Below are 15,028 nucleotides of genomic sequence, written 5' to 3'. Positions count from 1 at the left end.
GAAAAAGCCCAATATGGAAATTTTGTTTCAAAGATTCAAAGAGGAACAAGGAAATACAAATCATTCTTTTACTCAGTGCCTGAGTAGAACACAGTACACGGAAGGGCTCTGGCAGACTCCTAACCATTTTCCTTCTCTTTATAGCAGACTCCTAACCATTTCTCTTCTCTCCAGACTCCTTTCTCTTTTCAACTACTGGTACCGTACCAGTCTTTGCCAAGACTTGACTGTGCTGAGATCTGGTTTCTCACCTGCCATACGGTTCCCTGAGTGGGGCTGTTTTTGTAAAGTATGGGTAAGGGTAAGACATTCCTTAGTTCTTTATATTCTTAATCATCTTCTTTAATTGTGTTTAGTTATCCAAACTATATCATGATCCCCCCAAATATCTAAATCCTCAACCAGACTCCACAGATGTGAAGGGCAGAGGGAAGCTGATGTTCAGTTCCAATCACTGAGAACAGAGGCCTGAGAGAGACTGCATAGGGGCTGTACTGGAACTGTTGGGCAAACTTATTCCCTTATCCAGCTGGACTACAGAAATTCCCCCAAGCCATATACTATAGCAGATATGTTTATTTCACATGATAAGCTGTTTCTAAATCAATCATTTCTCTACTTAGCCTTCTAAAACCAAGTATCAGATAAACTATAAATTCCTTTATGCTATGGTTTCTCAACCTTGGCACTGCTGACATTTTGGACCGGATAAAGCTTTGTTTTGGGGACTGTTCTGTGCATTGTATGATGTTCAGCACCATCCCTGGCCTCTACCCACTAGATGCCAGTAGCACCACTTCTTCCATATGTGACAACCAAAATTGTCTCCATACGTTGCCAAATGCTCGCTGAGGTGAGCGGGTGCAAAATTAGCCACGACTTCATCTAAATGCAAATCTCTCCTAATGTACACCAAGATAAATCATCCTTCTATCACAGGTGAACATTCTACATCGATGCTTGTTTTGTTGTCTGCATATAAGCTGTCCATGACAATGAAATGCCACATATTTTAGGTCTGTCAAGCAAAATGTCTTAAAATTTCATAGCTGTTTTATCTCACATTTTGTTTCATTAAGTCAAATGCAAAACACAATTACTGAAGTGATTTGAAAACAAACAAATAAAACCAATAATGGAGAAAGGAACAAGAGAGTGCACTCTGTTCACCTGTGTACTGATCCTGGTACTTAAAAATGCAGAGGGTATAGTGTGTGTGCAGACAAGCCTCCCTACCTTCCTTGCTTTCCACATATAATGTACACATACACACAAACACAGGGGCTACTGTGTCCCACAGCAGATGACAGTCTAGTTCTCAAGGGTAAACAGCATATGAAGTATTTAGCCATCTGTGCATGAGAAATGCCCAAGCAGAAATCAACACAAAAGGCATCTCTGGGGCAGATGGCTTGGTCTGGTCACCCCAGTGCAGCCATCAGAAGCTCTGGAGATGAGTGCAGTGTACCAAGAAAGGCTGAAGATTCAGAGACTTGGGAACTTGAGCTGTAGCTCTGCTTCTTGTACTCAGCACATACTTGGCTGGGAACTCAGGCAGTATTGGGACTTCTACTTCCTCACATGTTAATGAACAGTTTTATCAGAAGCAATTCCAACTCTAACAGTCTATGTTTCTAAGAATATAATGCAGATAAATGTCAGTTCCACCCACTCCATAATCCTCCTCCTTTCAAAATTAATCATTTCTGCTCAAGTGATGTGTCTATTCTCAATGCAACAAAAACTGCAAAAACACATGGGATATCCAATTACTTTAAAGAAAAAGGACTAATCCTGTCATTAGAGGTGATGACCTTATTCCTATTTTTTGCCCAAGATTAAATCTCTGTGGATAGCTAATGTTCCATTTTCAAAGAACTGTTAAAAAGATCTATCCAAGTTTATCCAAACTGTGGAAAATACCAGTCCCATGGTACATATGAAGTTATTGGAATATTTATAGCACTTGATTCCAACCGAGGGATCACTTGACTCTATACCCCATGCAGAGATTTTCCATATATCATTTCCTTCCTCTTGACATACTCATAAACATGACCTGCTTCTGTAAACACCAAAGAAATAACAATGGCAAATGGTTCTGTGGGGGATGCATAATAATACAGTAAATGAAAGACACCACCTGCACCATCTCCAGCAATGAGCTAGCTTAAAATTTAATTTTCAAAATTGTGTTCAAAAATTGACTGCTTCATGTGACAGTGGTAGCATGAGCCATATTTGCTTTTCAATTACACAGAATGGCATGAGAAGCTCAGTTTCATGTTTATACCTTACAAAATGAACTGTTATCTGTGTAAATTCATTACATGGAGATTTAGGTCCTGGAGGTGTGTTTACTACACTTATTGATTTGAGGGAGGGAGTTAAATAAAAGAGGAAAGAAAAAGAGAGGAAGATAAGAAAATACAGACATGAGACAGTCTCCATACTTCAGGACCTTAATCAATTTCTATTCGGAGTCCCAGACAGACTGACAGTATATGATAAAGGGATGACGAATTGCTCTAGGTGCACAGAAGGAACGCTGTTAAATTATGTTGTGGTAAATAGAACAATGGCCCCTAGACGTTTCCATATCATAATCTCTAGAACCAGTGAATCCTATGAATATGTTATCTTAGAAAGCAAAATATTACCTTATAAGGTTGCTGATGCAATTAAGATTGCTAATCAGCTGAACTTGAGGCAGGGAGACTGTCCTGGATTACCAGATGGGCCCAGAGTAATAACATGGGTCCTTAAAAGTGAAAAAAGAAGAGGCAAAGGAGAGGGTGAGTGAGATACAATGTGAAAAGGACTCGATTTGCTATTGCTGGCTTTGAAGGCAAAGGAAGGGGCCATGAACTAAGGAATGTAAGTGGCTCCTAGAAGCTGAAATAGGTAAGGAAATGTATTCTCCTCTAGAGCTTCCAGAAAGGAATGAAGCCATGTCAACACTTTGACTGTAGCTTAGTATAGTGCGTGTTGGACACCTTTTTTACAAAACTATAAGATAATAAATTTGTGTTGTTTTAAGCCACTAAGATGGCAGTAATTTGTTACAGCAGCAAAAGGAAACTAATACATATAATATTAAATTTTCTTTTCTTTTTCTTTTTAGGCGAGTCAACCCTTTGGTTGACCTCATAGATTGCAAAGACCTTGTCAGCTTACAATCTCTCTCTCTTTTTTTTTTTTTTTAACGCCTACAGCATCTGGTCTTCCTAGGTAGTCTCCCATTCAAGTAGTAACCAGGCCCGACCCTGCTTAGCTTCCAAGATCAGACGGGATCAGGCTTGTTCAGGGTAGCATGGCCATAGGCTGTATTAAATTTTAAAACACTCTTGATAGTTTTAGGTTCTGTCTATATATAGGGCACCCTAACCTTTTCACTCTGCCTTATTAAGCCCCAAAGGATGGATCTATTTATAAGCAAGATGTTACACTGGGACCTGTCTGAGGTTTGGAATAAGTTATTTTTATGTTCAGGCCAAAGTCACACTTGCCTGCCAGCACACAATAAATTTAAACACACTTCAGTCAGACCAAGGGGACTAACTGTTAGCTGAATATCTTTCTTTAAAATGAATATTTACAAATAATTATTTCTAAGGTCCTTCTCACTGCTAATTTGCACTGGGCTAAAATGAAAGTGCTTGGTTTGTATCTCTGTGGTCTTAGTATATGGCACGAAATAGACCCTAGATGGCCAGTTGTTGAATGAGCAGATGGGTGATGGGACTGACATGGAAGAGTGCACATCTGGGCATCTGGATGGGAGACAGTCTCTGCAGGATGTCCTTGAACTGTATACAGATGACCAAGGTTAGCCCAACAAGAGTATATTAGTCTGGCTTTTCTCCTCTTCTTTCTACAATACCACTTCTACAACTTAGACTCCAGTTAACGCAAAACTCACCTAGACTTGAAGAGCAAGTATGGTAGGAATACAGTACCATGCTTTATACACATTTAAGTTTATTTTTCTACAAGACTGAAACTTTCTTGACAGACTTTTGATAATTTCCTAGTGTACCCATTTTCCCTGGACCACAGAAAAGAGAGGAAATTTCTTCTTTTTCCCTTCAAGGATTAATCTTTTTAAATCTATAAAATCATTTAATTTCTAATCCACAGGGTATTTAAGGAAGAGTGGGGAAATATGCAAGATATTATTGCCTCTGCACCAAAGGAAAATGAATTCAGACTCTCTTAAAACATATGAGAAATAAAGTGTAACCTTTTCTCTACCTTTCACTTTCTTCTCTTTCACTTTTCCATAGCATCCTGCATGCCTGTAACAAAGCAATTGCTCCAGGGATGATCACAGAATAAAAAAACCACATAAACAAAACACAAAACAAACATAAAAAGCCCAAGAAACTTTAAAGAGCATTTAATTGTCACCCACAACCTAAATTTTACAAATGAAGAAGCAGAAGCCCAAATATAATATAAACTTACATTCGAAAGTAAAATTGAGATGAATAAACAAAAAATTTCAGGCCAAAAAAAAGCTAAAAACCAAAAACTGCCTTTTTTTTCCTGCCCAAATGACATTTCTCAGGAGGAATTATTTTAACAACTTGCTTAATCCAGGATAGCTTGTGAAAAGCATTAACTCTTAGGATAACTTCCACACAGATTATTCTGCTATGGGGAAAGATCAGCAGGCCCATAAGAAGATAATCTAAAAAATTGTTCCAGACTATAAAGAAATAATACAATTACCGTGTCCATCTGGACTGATACCAAATCTAAACTAAATATTTTTTGAGAAACATTGTTTTATTATTTTCAAGTACTTTGAGTATCTCAAAAGCTGTGTTTTCACTCTTTCTATAGTTTGCGTAAATCAATAATACAAAAAAAGTCGATACCCAACTAAGCTTTTTAAAAACTTTCAGTAAAACTAGAGTCAGAAAGAAACTTTCTGAATGTGAAAAACAATTCTTGAACTCGGTATCAACATTATACTATTGGAAGCACTAGAGAGATATTTTTCTAATGTACTTAACCAAGGGATTTTTACTTATGTATCCACTAATAACCTGTGTGTGCTGAAAAATGTTGTCTGGGAAACAGTACAAAAGCCGTTTGTCCTTTAAAACCATGAACAACACAAGACTACCCTTTATCACTAAGATTCTTTGATACCTGCTTTAGAAGATCAAGGTAATAAAATAAGACAAGAAAACCAAATATAGAATATTGGTTAGAATAAATATTATAATTTACAAATGATATAATTGCTACCTACAATACCCAAGAATCAATCATGGACCTAGTGGAATAGCCTGAAAAAATCAAGTTGGCAGTTTACAAAATAAATTTATACAAATCTAAGTCTCATACATTCCCAGCTAAAAAATGTAATTAATAAAAACTAAAAGACTGTTATTCATATTAGGGGAAAAAGATCCCAAAACAATAACAACATAAAATCCCCACGAAAACTGGAAGGCCACCTGCAAAAGAATGAAACTAGACTGCTGTCTATCATCACACACCAAAATTAACTCAAAATGGATTCAGGACCTGAATATAAGACCTGAAACAATAAAATGCATAGAGAAGTCAAGGACCTTGGACTTAAAGAGAAGATTTTATGAATTTGACCTCAAACGTAAGGGAAGTAAAAGCTAAAATAAATGAATGGGACTACATCAACTAAAAAGCTTCTGCTCAGCAAAATAAATCATCAACAAGGAGACAACCATCCGAATGGGAAAATATATTTGCAAGCATCGCCTCTGATAAGGGCCTAATATCCAAAATATACAGAGGACTCATACAACTCAATAACAACAACAACAAAAAACAAATGATCCAATCAAAAAATGGGCAGAGGACCTGAACAGACACTTCTCCCTAGAGGACATACAAATGGCCAACAAATATATGAAAAGATGTTCAATGTCATCAGCTATTAGGGAAATGCAAATCAAAACCACAATGAGATACCATCTCACACCTGTTAGAATAGCTATAATCAACAGGACAAGTAATTACAAATCCTGGAGAGAATGTGGAGAAAAAGGAACCCTCATACACTGCTGGCGGGACTGCAAATTGGTACAGCCACTATGGAAAACAGTATGGTGGTTCCTCAGAAAACTAAGACTTGATCTACCATATGATCCAGCAATCCGTCTACTGGGTATTTACCCTAAAGACTTGAAAACCCATATCCAAAAAGATATTTGTACACCCATGTTCATAGCAGCATTATTCACGGTGGCCAGGACATGGAAACAACTGAAGTATCCTACAATAGATGATTGGCTAAAGAAGCTGTAGTACATATACAATGGAACATTACTCAGCCATAAGAAGAGATGAAATACTGCCATGGATAGACCTCGAGATAATCATGCTAAGCGAAATAAGCCAGACAGAAAAAGTTGAAAATCAAATGCTATCACTTATATGTGGGATATAAACCTAAAAGGAACAAATGAGCAGAACCAACAAACAGAAACTCATGGACATGGACAATAGACTAGTGGTTACCAGAGGGTAGGGGGGAGGTAGATGGGGTAAAGGGGACAAATATGTGGTGACAGGAAGAAATCTATGTAGGTGAACACGTAGTGTAAACATATATATGCCTTACTGTTGAAGTATATATTATTGTTAAAGTGTACAGCTGAAACTTACTGGATTTTGTTAACCAATGTCACCATAAAAAAATTAACTAAAAAAAAAATTTTTTTAAATCCCCATATAAGTTACTTGGGAATATATTTAACAAAAATAGGGACAAAATCTCTGAAGTAAATAAAAACTTACTGAGAAGCATAAAAGACAATAAATATATTAGCATTTCATTCTTAGAAGATTCGATAGTTAAAGATGCTAAGTTTATTAAAAAATTTAATACAATTTCAACAAACATCACATGAAATATTTTTAGAAGAAATTATTTTATGATTCTAAAGTTCAATTAGAGTAATAAATATAAAAACATCACCAGGAAATTTTTGAAAGTTAAGAATACCATGGAAAGTCTTACATTACAAATATTATAATTTAAACAAGGCATTATTAGCACAAAATTTAGAAATGAGAGCAAAGATGAAAGCCTTAAGGGAAATATTAACAAACTGGACTTTATAAAAGCTTGAATCTAAAAAAAAGGTAAGCAAAATTTAAAAACTAATTTAAAACCAGAAAAAAATTTGCAACAAAAATGCAATGTCTTTAATATGTAAGCAGCTTTTATGACTAAAACAGCAAAAGGTATTCATAAATAATTCTCAAAAGAAAACATACAAATGAATCTGAAAAAACTGGTCATACTAGGAATAAAAATGAATACAAATTAAAATAAAAATTAAGGCATTTTCACCTATCTAGTTGACAAAGATTTTTAAAAAGAATAGTGGTCACTGTTAGTAAGGAGCTGGGAAAACAGGCATTCCCCTAAATCAGCTGGGAGTCTAATATGGAATAACCTTTTTGAAAGGTTATTCAGAAATAGTGCTAAAATGCCCAGACTCTTTAACAGAAGAATAACTTCAGTGAGGTCACAGGCCAAGTCCTTTGTATTCATTGCTGATTCCCTGCTAACACAAGAAGGTACCTAGATTTATCAAATACATGCCATGGAGTCTTGGAAAGCTGAGAACAAAGATGCTGTTTTGGACCATTGGGTGCCCAGTGCTCTCTGAGTTACATGACCTTAGTGAGGATGAGTTTGGGTCAATAAGCTGGAAGGGCATGTATGGCGATACTGTTTTCTATTCAAGAGCAGATTGTTCATTTAAATTCTTTCTTCATGGGGAGGGAAGCCCGAAAGTAAAAGGGCTGTGGCCTGGAACCCCAAACATGGCCAGTCACTGCCTTATGCATCAGCCACTGTATGTGTCCCCAAAGTGATTCCAAGGGCCATAGGATGCCCCATTGAGAATTACCACATCTGCTTTGGCTCTGTGAGGCCACCTGGCTTATGACAAGACACCCGTTCATTGGCTGGATCAATCAACGATGCTATGTAGCTTCTTTCCACCTGTAAACTCACTTGAAACAATTCAGGACCACCACACTCCAAAAAAATACAAATTTAAAAACTTGCAATATATATGTAATTATCCAATGTGCTATGCACACAAAAAATTGCTTAAAAATAAATTAATGAATAAAAAGTACAGAGATAACCATCAAGGCAGCTGAAGTTAATATACCTCCCAATTCTGAAAGGAAATGGAAACTTAGGACATTTTTACATTGAATACTTGCTTGAAAAACAGGATTTCGTCTTACCAAACAAAATCTCAGAAGACTCCATCCTTTGATTTTGTTCACAAATGAAACTTTACTGCTTCAAAGTCTCTTGTAATTACAACTTTAAGGCACTAATTTATAATTAGTTATAGCCAAATTCAATGTCCCATAGAACACAGGAGAATAAATGATGGAATAGATTTGTCTCCAAGTTTAAAATAATTAAGTTAAAAATAAGGAAATAATCTTGGGGGAAAACTGTAGTGATTGTGCTTATTTTTTCCATAATTTTTTAAAAACACATACGATGAAAAGCTGGACATTTCCTGCTCACCCGCAACTTCCCCCATCCTTCTGTCTTCAATGATACACTGTTATCCTATTCTATTGCACCCTGTGTCCTTAGAGAGATAACATTTTATTTTTCCTGGGAGAATCTCACTGGCCCAGGAAGAGTAGCTAGAACATATAACGGCAGAGATAGATGAGGAGAAGGGACTCTTGAAGTCCAAAATAGTTTCCTCAAATTAAATCAGACACTGAGAGATAATAAAGCTACAACGGAAAACTTTTAATTTATTTAATATGAGAGAGAGCAAAGAAAGCATTTTCCCTTTCTGGGGCAGGGGCGGGGTGTGTGTGTGTATGTGTGTGGTCTTTAATGGACATATGTTAGATTTCATTTTGCCATAGAATCTCATTGCTTTTTAAAAACAACCTATCACCTTAATATTCAATAGCAGGGACTTTCATCAAGTGAGAACAGAGTTCCAAGCTATTTGGAATTCCAAATTTGAGCAATGTCCCACTATGGGAAATGTGGAAATATCTGTTCCTTCACTAACTATTGCAGAATCCTACCCAGTCTGCAGAGTCCTTGCTCTCATGGGGCTTAAGTTCCATTGGGGGTGAGTAGAGATCCAGCAACAACAGAAGCAATTTAATATTTGTACAGCCAACTACCATCTTCCAACTACCTTCTCATACATCCTCAGATTTAACACTCAAACCATAGGTGCTATCGTTGTGCTCAGACATTAAGTGTCTTGTATGAGGCTGTGCCCATAAAATGGCAGAGCCAGCTTGACTGCCCTGGCCAGATCCCCTTCTCAGGCAACTGCTGGTGAGGAAGGAAGGAGGAACATAAAGGCCAGGGCTTCCATCGCTGCCTACCTTTAGGGTCTTGAGTACAGCTTTAAATCCTACACTCCTCCACGATTTTGTGAGGGATGTAACTGCTTTTAAAACTGCTAGGTTATCATTTCCTCTTACTCCCTTTGAAATAGCAAACCTGAAAAATCATCGATCCTGTGTCTTTCATGTTACAAAGAAAAGGGTGTTTACTATACTGCTGTGCTAGAGAAATGGGCTGCCAACCAATCCCAAATCCCAATCCCCGCTGACAATTACTGGCATCTACCCAGGGGCAGTCTTTAAATGGGCCAACATCTGGAAAGAATAGAACCTTTCAGTTACAGAGTTGGGAAAGACTGCCTTCTTAAATTAGTTGCCGAAGCTCTTCCATGAGTGGCTGATTATCAGCAGTCTGTAGACCATAGACAAGGGACTTAAAGATGCCACATTAATAGCCAACTTTCAAAGAGCCATACAGTGACCCATGACACAGATAATCACTACCATCTTTGAAACAGAAAAAGCCAAAAGGACAGAACTGAGCTCTTTCAAATGTCCTTCCTGCAATTCAAACATTCAAAGCTCAAATTCTACCCCTTTCCTCCCCTCCCCTCTTCCTTCCCCCAACATATCTCACCTCTGATTGCAGATTCGGAATGGTAGGTTCAAGAACATATCTCTCTGGAAAGTCTATAACAATTTTAGAATTAAGAAGAAAAAAGTGATACATCTCTTGAACGCAATGTGCGAAGCACTGTGCAGGACTCTTCAGATGTCAAGATGATTGGGCAAGGACCTAGCTCTCCAGCTGCTCATGGTGCAGTTGGTGGGTCATAACTGTAAACAATTATTACAAAACAAAGCCATCCATGATATAACAGAGACAATGCAGGGTGTTGAGGGAGGCCTGGGAAGGAGTGACTAACATTCATTATCTGGGAGGGTGAAGGAGAGCAATGATAGAGCTGTTTCTGGAATGAAGATATTCATTCCAGAACAGGGATGGACATACTTGGTGTGGCTGGAGTCAGGCATGTGTTGAAGATAATAGGAGGAGATGAGCCAAGACACGCCCATTGGGAACGGACTATGAAGGACTCATATACTGTGCTTCAGAGTGTAGATTTTCTGTGTAGGTAATGGAAATACAACTGTTTTAGAAATACAACTCTGCGGTAGGTCTTAAGAGGTAAAGCAAAATACGCGTGTTACCCAGTCCTGGGGCCTCTTTTTCAATATATTTCACCAGTTCCTGTGGATAGCTCAGGCCACTACCTATTTCGCTAACCCAGGGTTTCTCTAATTATCATCATTGGCATTGGGGGCTAGATAGTCCTTTGTTGGGGGTAAGGGAGGGAGCGGCTGTCCTGTACATTGTAGGATATGGAAGAGCATCTGTGGGCTCTAACCGCTAGATGCCAGTAGCACCACACTCCCCCCAATTGTGACAGCATTGTATGTCCCCTAGGAGACAAAATCAGCCCTAGTTAAGAGCTACTGCTCTCACTCCATCTAGCTTGTGCTTCCTTACTCAATACCTTCCACTGCACTGGCTGCTCCTTCAGTTCCTTGAATATATCAATCTCCTTCCTGTCTACAGGCCTTGGCAAATACTGTTCTCTCTGCTAAGAACGCTCTTGCTTCCACTCTGTCAGCTGGCTCCTTCTCATACTTGCAATCCCTGCCCCTGTGTCATCTCTTTAGAGTCCCCCCACTCCCAAATACTTTATCTAAAAGGCATCATCCCTACTCTTGTTTACTTTCTTCACAGCAATTTTAAAGTTAGTAATTATTTTATAATGTTTACTTTTTCTGGACTGTCTCTTTCATGACAACGAAAGCATTAGGGCAGGGACTACGTCTTGGCCTCTGTCCTACCTTCAAAGCCTGGCATGGTGCCAAGGTAAATAAGTATTTATCAACTGAATAAATGAATGAATGCACGGACATACAATCAAAAGTACGTCTTATACCCCAGGCACTGACCCACTCTTAAAAATGACAAAGCCACAACATGAAAAACTCACTCAGGATAATTAGAATGTCACCTAGACAGCCTACATTTCAGTTCTATATTCAATAACCAAATGCTCCCTGATCCATAATACAAAGGAGATAGCAGCACCTGGATGAGCAGAAAGACTGACATAAAAGTAAAAGTAGGTTACCTTCTCTTTGCTGGGAAAAAGTACAGTTAGACCATATGAACAGTTAAAAATGTTCCTTGTAATTGAACCCAATTTGTGTCTCTGGGTGTCCTGGTTTACGTATGTATCAGGTGTTGGGCATAAAAGACACAGGAGGACCAAGAATTTTAATTTACAGTCTCCAGACACCACAACCACCTTCTTTTTCTTCTCTCCTTCACGATGTGCTGAATGTCTCAGAGGCGATGACATTCACGCAGCAGGCTGGGCTGCCTCATCTTCTTTTCAGGGTAGAGTAAAAGTTGCAGACACAGGATCCACAGTGAACGGAACTAGCCAGAAAATACAGGTGTACTATCTGGGGGAACTTGATTCCCACAGGGGAAAATAACTTTCAAAATATTCACTGTCTTGCCCAATATTTTATCAAATCTTTTTTTTTTTTTTGCTATCGAGCAGATCATTAGTGAGTTATTCTCCTGTAACAATCTACAGAACAGTTGGGTTTGAAAACATGTTCTCCTAATCTGACAGTCCAAAATATGTTACCCTTTTTACGTGGGTCTCGTCTCTTACTGTCAGTTTTGAGTTCTCTGCTCAAGAATAACTTTTGAAATTATTACTTTGCTCGTCATTTCATTTCCAGTGTTTTTCACAGTGAGCAAGGAATCGATATTTCATTTCAAAATTACTGTGTGCATTTTAGAAAAAGATATTCTTGAGGCTATTGTCAGATTCTGTACTTGTAGGGGAGACACACTTTGGATGAGGAAAGCTGGTTTTTCACCCACTGAATCTGGGAAAACATGTTTTAAATTTGTTGAATTCTATTCATTTATTGTCCCATTCCCAAAATGGCTGGATTATCTGTGCCAATGGTCTCTACTATATTAGCAGATAATTGAGAATTTTCCATTTTAATGTCACAGTGTTCAGACAACACTGGAGTGGTTAGGGTCCCACAGACCCCAGAGAGACACAGTCGGGGTTAAAATACCAGCCTTATTCTGCCACTTACTTGTGTACCCTGAAGGTTACTTAACACATTTGTACCCCAGTTTTCTCATCTGTAAAATGGGAATAATAGTATTACCTCATAGGGTTGTTACGAGATTAAAGAAGTTAATAATTCTAAAGTGTTTAAAATAGTGGCTGGCATATGTGAAGCACTAATAAATGTTAGCTTTTATATTTAACGTAGTTTTAAAAATTGCCTCCGATTGGTAATGATTATGCTTTAATTCACTGAATAGATTTCTGGTTAGAACAAACTCAATGTAATTTGATAAATAAAATTCTTCCAGCAGTCAATGATTCTAATCCCATAAACAGCAAAAATTCTGAATAATCACATGGCATATGTCCTATTAGTGATTAGTGTTTGTTAAGTAGATACGGTATTTAAGTAAATATAAGACTAGAACCTAACCTACATTGCAGGTCTTTTTTGGAATCCAGAACAAACAACTCCAGAATTCTAAATTTAAGCAACCTTTAAAAATATCTATTAAGTATCCAGGCAGGGGAAGTGGGGTAGTAGTAATAAAAATGTACAAGCCATAGTCCTTGGGACAAGGAGCCTGCTGGCCAGATCAGAACCCTTTTGGCCAAGCTGCATAGGGAGACATGCAGATTACCTGTGTCTATCAAGCCTTTCGATTTGAAAACAAAAGCAACGCTCTGCCCTGAGAGCAGGAACTCCAACTGAGATGTCCCAGCTGGCTGCATAAACACCAAAACCCCCAGCCTGCCAGCCAGCCATTAACACCAAACCCAATAAAGCAGTGGCCATTGCTGCTCCTGAAAGAAGCTGTACAGCAAGCCCGGGGTATAGAATTTTTTCTCCTAGAGTGAACATTTTGGGGATACCAATGCTATATTTATTGGAATCCAGGACTAAAAGATGGACAGTCCTTAGTTAATCAGAACACAGAAGTGCAGCAAACCTGGGTGGCTTAACGTGGAGAGACGCCTTCCGAAGTGACTGCTCAAAGAGGTCACTTAGAAATGAACGATTCGGGGGAACACCCTGAGAGGAGGGTTGGCTATTCCTCCTAGTTGAAGCTGCAATTATTTTTTGCTTAATTATCTGCAAAGTCTTGCTTAAAAGTTATAAAGGCAGATTTGAAATTGCTTGCTTTAGAACTTTGCAAGGAAGGAGCACAGGCGATCCTATGTGAAAGCTGAGGGGTTTGGAGGGAAGATCTGCGCAGAGGGGTGGATGGTAATAATGTATGATTATACGTGCTTTTAAATCTAAAGGGATTATTTAAAAATTCCCCTTCTCCGAATGACACAGCTCACCTCCTTGCTGCTTAATTTAAAAAACACAATGGTAGCTCACCTTTCACTCTTATTTCTGAAGTCACTGCTCTTGGGAAGGACACAGTGTCCTGCTCCAGCACCCACTGTCTACCTTCCCGTGCCCAGGCCAGACTAGAACCGGCACCAGGATGCTAAGTGACTGTTCTCCCCATAACCCCAGCCCTGGGGGAGGCAGTCGCACTGGCTGCCATGCTCAGTTCTAACAGAACTAATGTGGCTAGATGTCTAAGGCTGAGGGATCTTGCTTTTGCTAGTAAAAACAGTGACTTCACTCATTGGTATTCCACTTTTCCCAGGATGTGTTCACATCTGCTAAATAGTTTGATTCTCATAGCACTACGAGCCAGTTAGGGTAGGTATTAAATACAAAATTAAGATTCAGATCAATTTGGGAACATGCTTAAAGTTATATAACTAGTATCTAGAAGAGCTGGATCCATATAGCCTCGACTTAAAAGGATAGTTTGGTTTGAACAAGGTTTTACAGCTTTGCTACTACTAGCACTTCAATAAACTTTGCTGTGTGTTCTGTTCTGTGCATTGGAGGATACAATATCGCTGGCCTCTACCTCCTACATGCCAATAGCACCAGGCCCCAATTGTGACAATCAAAAATGTTTTCAGACATAGCCAAATGTTCCCTTTGGGGGCAAGCAAAAGTGGTGCTGGCTGACAACCACTGGGTTAGGGTGATTTGGATTAAAGAGAATTAGGAGTAACACTTGGAATGCCAAAGGATCATTCTTCCTAGAGGCCAATGCGGTTGCTACTTATGATAACTGCTGCTCAATGCAAAGACACAGATGTTTCTGTTAAGCTACAGAGTGTAGTCCCACCAGGGCAGAAAGCAAGCATCTTGTTTTATGGAAGTGGTGGCTTTCTAGAGTCTGAAGGAAAGGAAGAGAGGTTGGGGCATATGCCAGCCACTCTCTCCCGCATCTTAAAATATCAGCCATTCCATTTTGGAGTAGGTAAAACATTCACATGGTTCAAAATTAAATATGCATAAATGGCATATACAGAAGTCACCCCCAAATCAAGATTCTCATTACCTGCTTCTCCTGGAGGCAGCCAATGTTACCAGTTGCCTGTGCATTTTCCCAGAGATATTTTATAAAATAGCTTGTATTTAAATAAATGCTTTCTTTTAAGTTATTACCTCACTCATGTTTAAAAGTCATAAAATACATCAT

General features: G+C 38.5%; 1 protein-coding gene and 1 pseudogene across 7 annotated transcripts in view; both read right to left on the bottom strand.

The window, feature by feature from the left end:
- PIP5K1B (phosphatidylinositol-4-phosphate 5-kinase type 1 beta) overlaps positions 1-15,028 on the bottom strand; it is a 285,086-nt gene that overhangs the window by 155,183 nt on the left and 114,875 nt on the right. The gene's annotated exons all lie outside the window — the stretch shown is intronic.
- Positions 3,207-3,325, bottom strand: LOC112485069 (annotated as a pseudogene).

The sequence above is a fragment of the Pteropus alecto genome, unplaced genomic scaffold (assembly GCF_000325575.1).
Source record: "Pteropus alecto unplaced genomic scaffold, ASM32557v1 scaffold95, whole genome shotgun sequence".
Taxonomy (NCBI): Eukaryota; Metazoa; Chordata; class Mammalia; order Chiroptera; family Pteropodidae; genus Pteropus; species Pteropus alecto.
Note: the sequence above shows the minus strand (reverse complement) of the source record. Positions and strands in the feature narration are given on the sequence as shown.